Here is an 8041-nt window from a genome sequence, read left to right on the forward strand (position 1 = left end):
ATCAAGACCTTGAAAAACATCAGAAGCTGAGGATCTGAGGGGTAGAAAGTTTCTAGTGCTTACCTTTTTAGTTAATTTGGTAATCAGCTTCTACTGCTTGTGCTTTGTGCTCAACTTTAAAAAAAAAAAAAAAAAAGCAAGCTTTAATCAATGAGGTTGAAGATAATGAAGCTACTCTGTATCTCATTTCCCTACACGTGTTTGTATGTTAGACTTGCAGTATAATTTCTCCAATGCATTGCTTAGGGAGCCTTGCTCAGTTCTTTTTTATTATAATTTTTGGAAATGCGTATTAGAGAAATGCTCTATTCCTAATACACCATTTAATTTACATCTGCAATAATAATTCCATTTCTGCCTGGACTGGGCATCAGCCCTGTAGGTTCCTTTAAACTGTGACCAGAGAGCACCCCTTCCTGGGCTTACCCTAAGGTTTTACTAGCACAACACCACCTCAGTCATCAACATCGCTTCTTAAATATAGTTAGAATTTCATTTCCTTGGTGGTCCATCTTCCCAGTGTGACATGGCAAAAGAAGGCAAATGTCCTGCTAAAACCTTGATGGTTTACACGTCCCTTTTTTCCTTATCTAGTTCTTCTCTAAACCATAAGGATGATCATACCATTTTGACACACCTATTGTGTGATAATGTTCTTACCTTCACATGCCTACAAGTCAGATATTGTTTCATTAGTACAATTCCTAGCACTGTAATAAGATGTTGTTCACATAGTTTATTCTTTTTGCAGACTGTGATTTGTGATTTCTGCCCCCACAAAGGGGAACAGTGCTTGATGGATAAAGAAACATGGCATCTGGGTCCGTGGTGTATTCAGATGACACCTTGAGACAGCCAGGCAGTGCTCCACCTGCAATTGCTCTATATCCTCTAACTAAAATTCAAGTTATCTAGCTGTGATTAATACCATGGATATTGAATTAATTAATAAAATAAGTATAGAATACACATATATGCACAATTATAGACTATATAGAGATAAATACTACAAACATATGTATGTGCATGTATCTGTATGCATATATAAATAACTGTCTGCATATACTGGTGGCAACCTACTGCAAATGTGCAAGCTTTATCAGTCCGGATGAAGACCCTAAACACATTCCCGAGGCAAAAAGGAATTTGTCTGGGGGACTCTTTATCTGAGTCTCAGTCACAACAACAAAAAAAGAATGACTTCATTGGCTAATTCAAATTTGAAGATAAATTGCTGCAAATCTCCAAGCTGTAAGAGGAGGAACTCTATCCTGTGTCAATACAGAAAGGCAAGCCATCTGCATGCTACCTGCACAGGATTCTTTTGCAAAACTACACTTTACTGCAGGTTACCATGGCTCCTGAGCTAGCATCACACATGGTAAATATGTTTGTGGTGTTTTTCCAAAACAGGTGGAAGGAGATGCTGATGGAAGTGCTATTATAGCCAGGGGGTCATCTCACCCAGCTCCATGAGGAAGGAGAGGGAAGGGGACAGGGACAGGGGCAAGAAGTGAGAGTGGGAGCAGTGCTGGAGTGAGTCAGCTCTACAGGAGGAAGCACTGCTCCATACCCTGCTTGGCTGCCCCAACCCTAATCCACGCAGCCTTGGTTAGAGAAGTGAAAGAAGTCTTACAAGGCATACTGCCACTCATAAAATGTTTGTTTGCTATCTGAAAAGGAATCCTAGTGTCCCTAAGTAGATTTGATTTTTCTCCAAAGCTGTAAATTCAATTATCTGGTATTATCATCCAGCTGATAAGCATCAGAAGGGAAACATGGAGTATATCTTCTGAATGAGAAGAAATAGCTTCATCTGTTCATGTTGCACTACTTTTCCTCATATACTTGCTGTAGCACGGGAGTAATTCAGCTGACCATTACCAGCCTGGGCTTACAACCTCCATGTTGCTGATTTGTAACTTCATCTTTCTCTAACAAACATCTGAGTGGAATTAAAATGCTTTTCTATAGAGGTTTTTTTCATACTAATTTTCCAGACCCCACTTTTTGGTCAGTTTCTGGATAGACAGTTGGAATAAATATATATACTGACAAACACCAAAGACTATTACTGAGCTAAGAGTAGAAAGAGGCTATGTATTTCTGATCAGTATCTGTCAGATGCGCTCATTTCAGTTCAGTAGTCTGGAAGAAATAGTCAGTTCTCAATAATTCTATATTTGCTATGAGAGTTAGAATTAGGAGTAACAGAGAAACAACTAATTTATAAAATAATATAAGAGCAATCACAAAACATTTTTATTTGGTTTATTAAACTAGCGTTTCTTTACACTTTGTGCATTTCAAAACATCTAGACAAAATGCTGTTGAAGAAAAAGCTGAAGCTGATGGAAAGCAGATAGAACAGTGAAGGAGATGAAACTGCTGTAAACACAATAGATTAATAATTGCAAATCACTATCTAGCAGACTAGGTAAAACCTGCATTTTTTATAATTTCTCTTAAAAGATATTAATAAAATTTCTCATCTACTTCTCACTTTGGTCTCATGTTTCTTTGTGCCCTGTGTTTTTGCAGGCTGACAGACTTGCTCAGATATAGATTTAAGTGTCAAAAATATCAGTCATTCCCAACTCAACAATGAGTAATCCTCAATAAATATTTCAAGCATTGCAAGATCCACTGATGGTCGTGGGAGACTTTGAAATACCCATGGGCTGTCATTGAGACCCTAGCACTTGTGTTCCTTTTCAAAATGGCCTTCAAAATGGTTATTATCTTTCAGACTCCAGTTGGACCATTTGGACTCCCATTCTCATGTTATGCAAAGCAGTCTACCCTGGCACTTCTACTTTTAGGGATTTTTTTAATCTAAAAATCAGATTAGAGAAAAAAAAAGTGCCTTCGTTTAGGGATGGAAAATCAGAATTCATGTTTTCTGTAATTGCCTTTCTGTGTCCCTTTTCAACAAATATTTCTCGGAACATGTCTTCTTATGGAGAAATTTAAAACAAAACAAGTCATCACTCATCTGTTTTTGCAGCCAGTCCAACTTACATCATTTATTATTCAGATCCTCACAGCATTTTCCTCTAGTCCAGACTAGATCCTGATTAATTTTTTCAACAAAAACAAATCAACATATAATACCCCTTCACTCTTGTGGTCAAGCCAGCTGTCAAAGTAACTGTTTTCTCTTCTGTAGATAAGCTGAGTAATTTGCAGATTTCATGTGGTGGCCACTGAGCAGTGATAGGTTGGTGAGAGGAAGAGGAATCACCTCAAGGAGATTTAGGAGACTGGAGACTCTTGCAATGGTGCACTGATGGTGCTGCTGTATCAGCAAGTGTGGTCAAGGGTTGAACTGGGCAAGAAGAGAAGCAAATGTGGAAAGCAGGAACATGCACACAATTGAGTTAACTCTTAGCAAATCAAAATCAGTCGGGATCTGTGGTGTTTTTGCTTTCCTAAAATATCTTTGCTTGTTTAATTTTCAATAAAGCTTTGGGAAATTGCAATGTGGAGAAGCCAGAACTGGGAAAAATGGTGAGTGCTGCTGGGAAAACATGACTGGACTCAGTACTTGAGCATTCTGATTACATGCATGTTATGGAAAGCAAACCAGGATCTCCATTTGAATTTAACACTCCTTTTGCTCCTGTTATACCACTTCAGATAGAAAAACTATTAACAGCGTCTGTAGCTCTTGGTCCCAGCTTTACAGCTTGTCAGGTAGTTGTTTATATAAGCAGTTGCTAGGGAATGGAAAATGAATTGTCTTCATCTCAGCATGTGAAAAATCAAAAGTTTGCTTCCTTGATGCTGCCCTTAAAAGTCCATAGCAAAAGCAAGTGAAGGAGATAGGAGAGAATGAGCTCTAGGGCCAAACAAGAGCACTACTAGGAGATGATGGAGAAGATTTTTTCACTGTCCTTCTCCTCTCAGCAAAGGAAAAAAAAAGTTTTAGCCAGAGCTTCTTGGAAAGGGGCTTTGTTCCTCCTAACTATGCTTATTATCTTTTTAAAGAAAAATCTGAACTTAAAACTTCACTGTTCGCGAGTAATGAAGGTGCCCAAATGCCTCAAAGCTCTTGCTGTAAAGGGGCTTTGAGGCCTTCTCCAGGGGACAAGCTCTTCCCCTCCCACACACTGGCATTCTTACCACACCATGTTTTGAGAGATACCGTCATCCTGGGGCTTGGTGAGGAAAGCAGATGCGTAAGACATCCAAACAGTGACTCCCACAAGCCACTGCCCACAGTGCCAAAGAATTTTTTCCACATATCTGTCCAAACTCTCTTGGCTTTTACTGCTCATTCTTCAGTTGAAAAAAAATATAAATTTTCCATCAAAAAGCAAGTGCTGTTTTACGAAAAGAAAACTCAAAATTTATTGAAGAGTCTTGACAGATTTTTTAGGAAGCTGCTAGGTAGAATGAAGGGCACAGAGAAGGTGTTCTTCACGAGCAGCATCCTCACCCTCCTGGCAGCTGGGGAGGATGTGTGGGTGCTTCCCACACCACAGATGGGCTGCACCCAAGAGAGCCCCTGGATATCAGCTCACGCTCTCAGCTCCATGGCAGTTCTACCACCCAGCAACTTGGGAGGCTGCTCCAAGACCTCCACGTGAAGAACTTGCCCTGTCCTCCAAGCCCCTTCCAACCAGTGAGAGCCATAGCACAAAGAAATGATACTGCCCAGCCCCCTTTGCCTGGAAGGTTATGCAGCTCTCACATGGCCATGCTCAGTGAAAGACTTCTGCAAAAATGGAAAAGAAAAAGGTGTTCAAGCCATTTATACTCTCCTTTCCTGGACATTTTCTTTCTTTATGAAGTTCGCATTCAGCAGCAATGTTCTGCTCACTGTAATTTATTAATAAACATGCCCTCTCCAAGAATGAAACCTCTACAGCAGTGATATATGCTCATGCTGAACATTTTATTGCTTTTAAACTGTGCACCACTTGCAAAAAAAAAAAAACAAAAAAACAAAAAAACAACCATGGGTGCTCAGCATTTATTTTTTCCATTTTAATATCTGCAAGATCTTGGTCTTGTTTTCTTTTTTTCATGTGTATCAACTTGAGAAATAAGCAGGCACTGTTTCATAAATCCACATTAAAAGGATACATGACGATTATCAGCTGTGCAGCTTCCCAGAGTGGCTCCCCACCTTCCACCCCCGATCTAATAAAACTAACCAAGAGCAAGACCTAATATGACTTAACAGCTGGCCACCGAACTTATTCATAAGGATCATTCAAATATCAACCAAAAAAGTTATAAATTATGATTTTTATTTTTTTAGTACTCAAAAGTGATTCACAAGATCCATGTGTATACAAGGACTCCCAGTTCCTGCCTGTGTAACTGCCCAGGTGGCTATTGTACATACATACTTCAATTCTTCAGCACTGATTCTCCTTCACGAACCATACCACCCATTCCTCACCACCCTTTACCAAGCCAGGTATTGAGTGGTCCCTCTCAAGGCCATAAATCAACTCTCCCATTCCTTTCTTATATGTTTCTTTTAAAGGAAATTTGAGCTCCTGCTGGTTGCCTACAAGCTATAACGTGAAAAACAATTTCCTAGATTTTTTTCTAAATTCTGAACCAAACAGCAAAAAAAGACAAAGGAAAACCAGCATCTAATATACTGCATTCAGGCTGATCAGGGAAAAAAGAAATTTATCACAAAGAAATCCTACAAAGGAAAGTACTGCTAAAAAAGCATTCTTTTGCTAGAGGAACACTGAATGTCTAAAAAGATTAAAAACAACATGTGGTATTTTTTCCTTCTGCTCCCCCAGTACTAGGAAAACCAAACAAGTAATCCAGCTTTTTATGATCTGGCATCCGTAGGTGCCAGTTATCGTAATTCAGTTGCCATCATGCAGCTCCTCACCAGATTGCAGAACAGCTACAATTAATTAGGAAGTGGATTTGTTGCTGCCGGGTCTCTGGGTCTCATGGGGAGCACATGGTCATTCCTCCATTGGAATGAAGACAGCAGGACCCTCCAGCTCTCTAGGACCCTCAACACAAGTTTTCTACAAATCTTTTGCCTTCAGCACCATGTTATGACCAAGTCCAAGAGAAAGGTATGGGACATACCGTTGGGTAGAAGTGGCAGTGAAGAGTTTAACAAAATACCAGAGCTCACATTGTGTGTTAGGTGTTGAAGCTAAATGCAGAACAACATTACTCTCTCCTTTGCTTGGACCAGAGGGAGAAGCCTGTACTGGGGAATGGGAGAAGTAGCCCTGCATTCCTGTTTGCCAAGCAATGGGGTACATCCCTCAGGATGGCTTTTCATTAAGCATTTCTCAGTGGGAAAGCTGGTGAAATCTAATAATAGCAAAGCTATAATTCTGCTGACTCTTTACATACTACTAATAATGTAAGCATACATGTACAGTAAAGCTAAAGAATTAAAGTCGATTTTCTGAGTATGCAGATATCTTGCATTACAGTGCTGATCTTAAAACCAAGAAGCTTTGTGCAGTTACACTGACATTTTACTTAATAAATTGCTCTGTTTATGTAATTACACACCAGGAAATGCTGAACACATGGAACATTTCAATTTAAAAAAAGAGGCTTCACTTCATTGTTAGTTCTTCTATTATACCTTTTTCCTCTACTGAATGAAGAGTTAAGACCTTGATGTTTAGTGCCCTTTTTCTGTGCTGTCCTCTGCCATTTGCAGTGACAGATTTCAAAGGAAAAATTCCTAGAATACAGCTGAAGTCCAAATGATAGGCAGTGAAACAGTTTTACATCCTAGTAGAACACCAACAGTTGCATACTACACTAATTTGGCTTGGTACTTCTGTGCTCTTCTATTAGTGCACTGCTTTCAAAAGCGTTGCAAAGTAAAAAAAGAGTATTATCCTTGCAGATCCTGAAACGGTGAGTGAAAGAGGATTATTTAACTTGACCAAAGGCAGACAGTGAGTCAGAACAGAATTAAGAAGCAAGCCCAAGAGCCGACACCTGCAAACCACTACTCATCTCATCTTTTTCCCCTCAGTTCAGGGGATCTTTTAGTTCTTGTATTTTCCATCAAGGACCTTTTTTTTTTTTTTTTTTTTTTTCTGCATTGTGTCTTCATTCCTCTTCAAGAAACCTGAACCAAATTGCAACCAAATTCAAGAAAAAAGATAGTACGTATAGGAGTCAAACCAGAAATTAAGAAAGGGGCTTTCTTTATCCAACATGGATAAATCCATGGAGCTTCTCAGCCTGACAACACCATCTTCTACTGGCAAGTGTTTAAAGGAGTAAAAAAAGCACTATAAATCACAGAAGAATATAACAGGATTATTCACTCTAATATTGGAGATGTTCTGGCAAACATACTTTAAAATGTACTTTATAATGAATGTTGTATTCTTAACATTAACTAGAATAGCATAACTCAAATTGCATTCATTTTGCAATGAGAAAAATGGTAGCTGAAATAAAAACTAACATCTCAGTTGTGAGGTGATTACTTAGAGATCTCCTTTTTCTCATTGTTTTTGAAAGGCTTATGATTTTCAGCGTTTTAATGGTTTACAACAAACGTTGGTGCTTCCCCTGATGCTTTCCAGAGTGATTCAGCCCAGGCTGTCACACTGTGGGGCAGATGAAAGGGTGGAGGAGAGCTGGACAAGACCAGGTGGCCAAGGAGGCAGAAGAGAATTGAGGCAAACCCAGGGCCAAGCTGGGCTGGGCCAAGCTCCATGTCACACTGCCCCAGTGGCACTGAATATCAGTTCCTGCTGCCATGCCCCTGCACTGACCAAAGCAGCTTCACTCCAGGCGCACCAGCCAGGAACATTTGTGCGTCCAGAGGTTTTTATGGTTTCCGTAAGCACAACTGGCTGCTTAGTACTTGAGGCAAATGCAATGATTAATTACTCACATTTGCTGCTACGCAGAGTCTCTTTACTATATTTTTTATTTTTTTAAACTCTAAGTTTATTTTTTGAATACCAAACTCTGTGTCCTTTCAGTTAAAGCACTATTAAGCTTCCTGGAGCATCCTGCTGGTTTGCAAAGCCTCAGCCTTTGTTTCTGATTCTTCAGAAAA

Source organism: Meleagris gallopavo, chromosome 2 (genome assembly GCF_905368555.1).
Source record: "Meleagris gallopavo chromosome 2, MGAL_WU_HG_1.1, whole genome shotgun sequence".
Taxonomy (NCBI): Eukaryota; Metazoa; Chordata; class Aves; order Galliformes; family Phasianidae; genus Meleagris; species Meleagris gallopavo.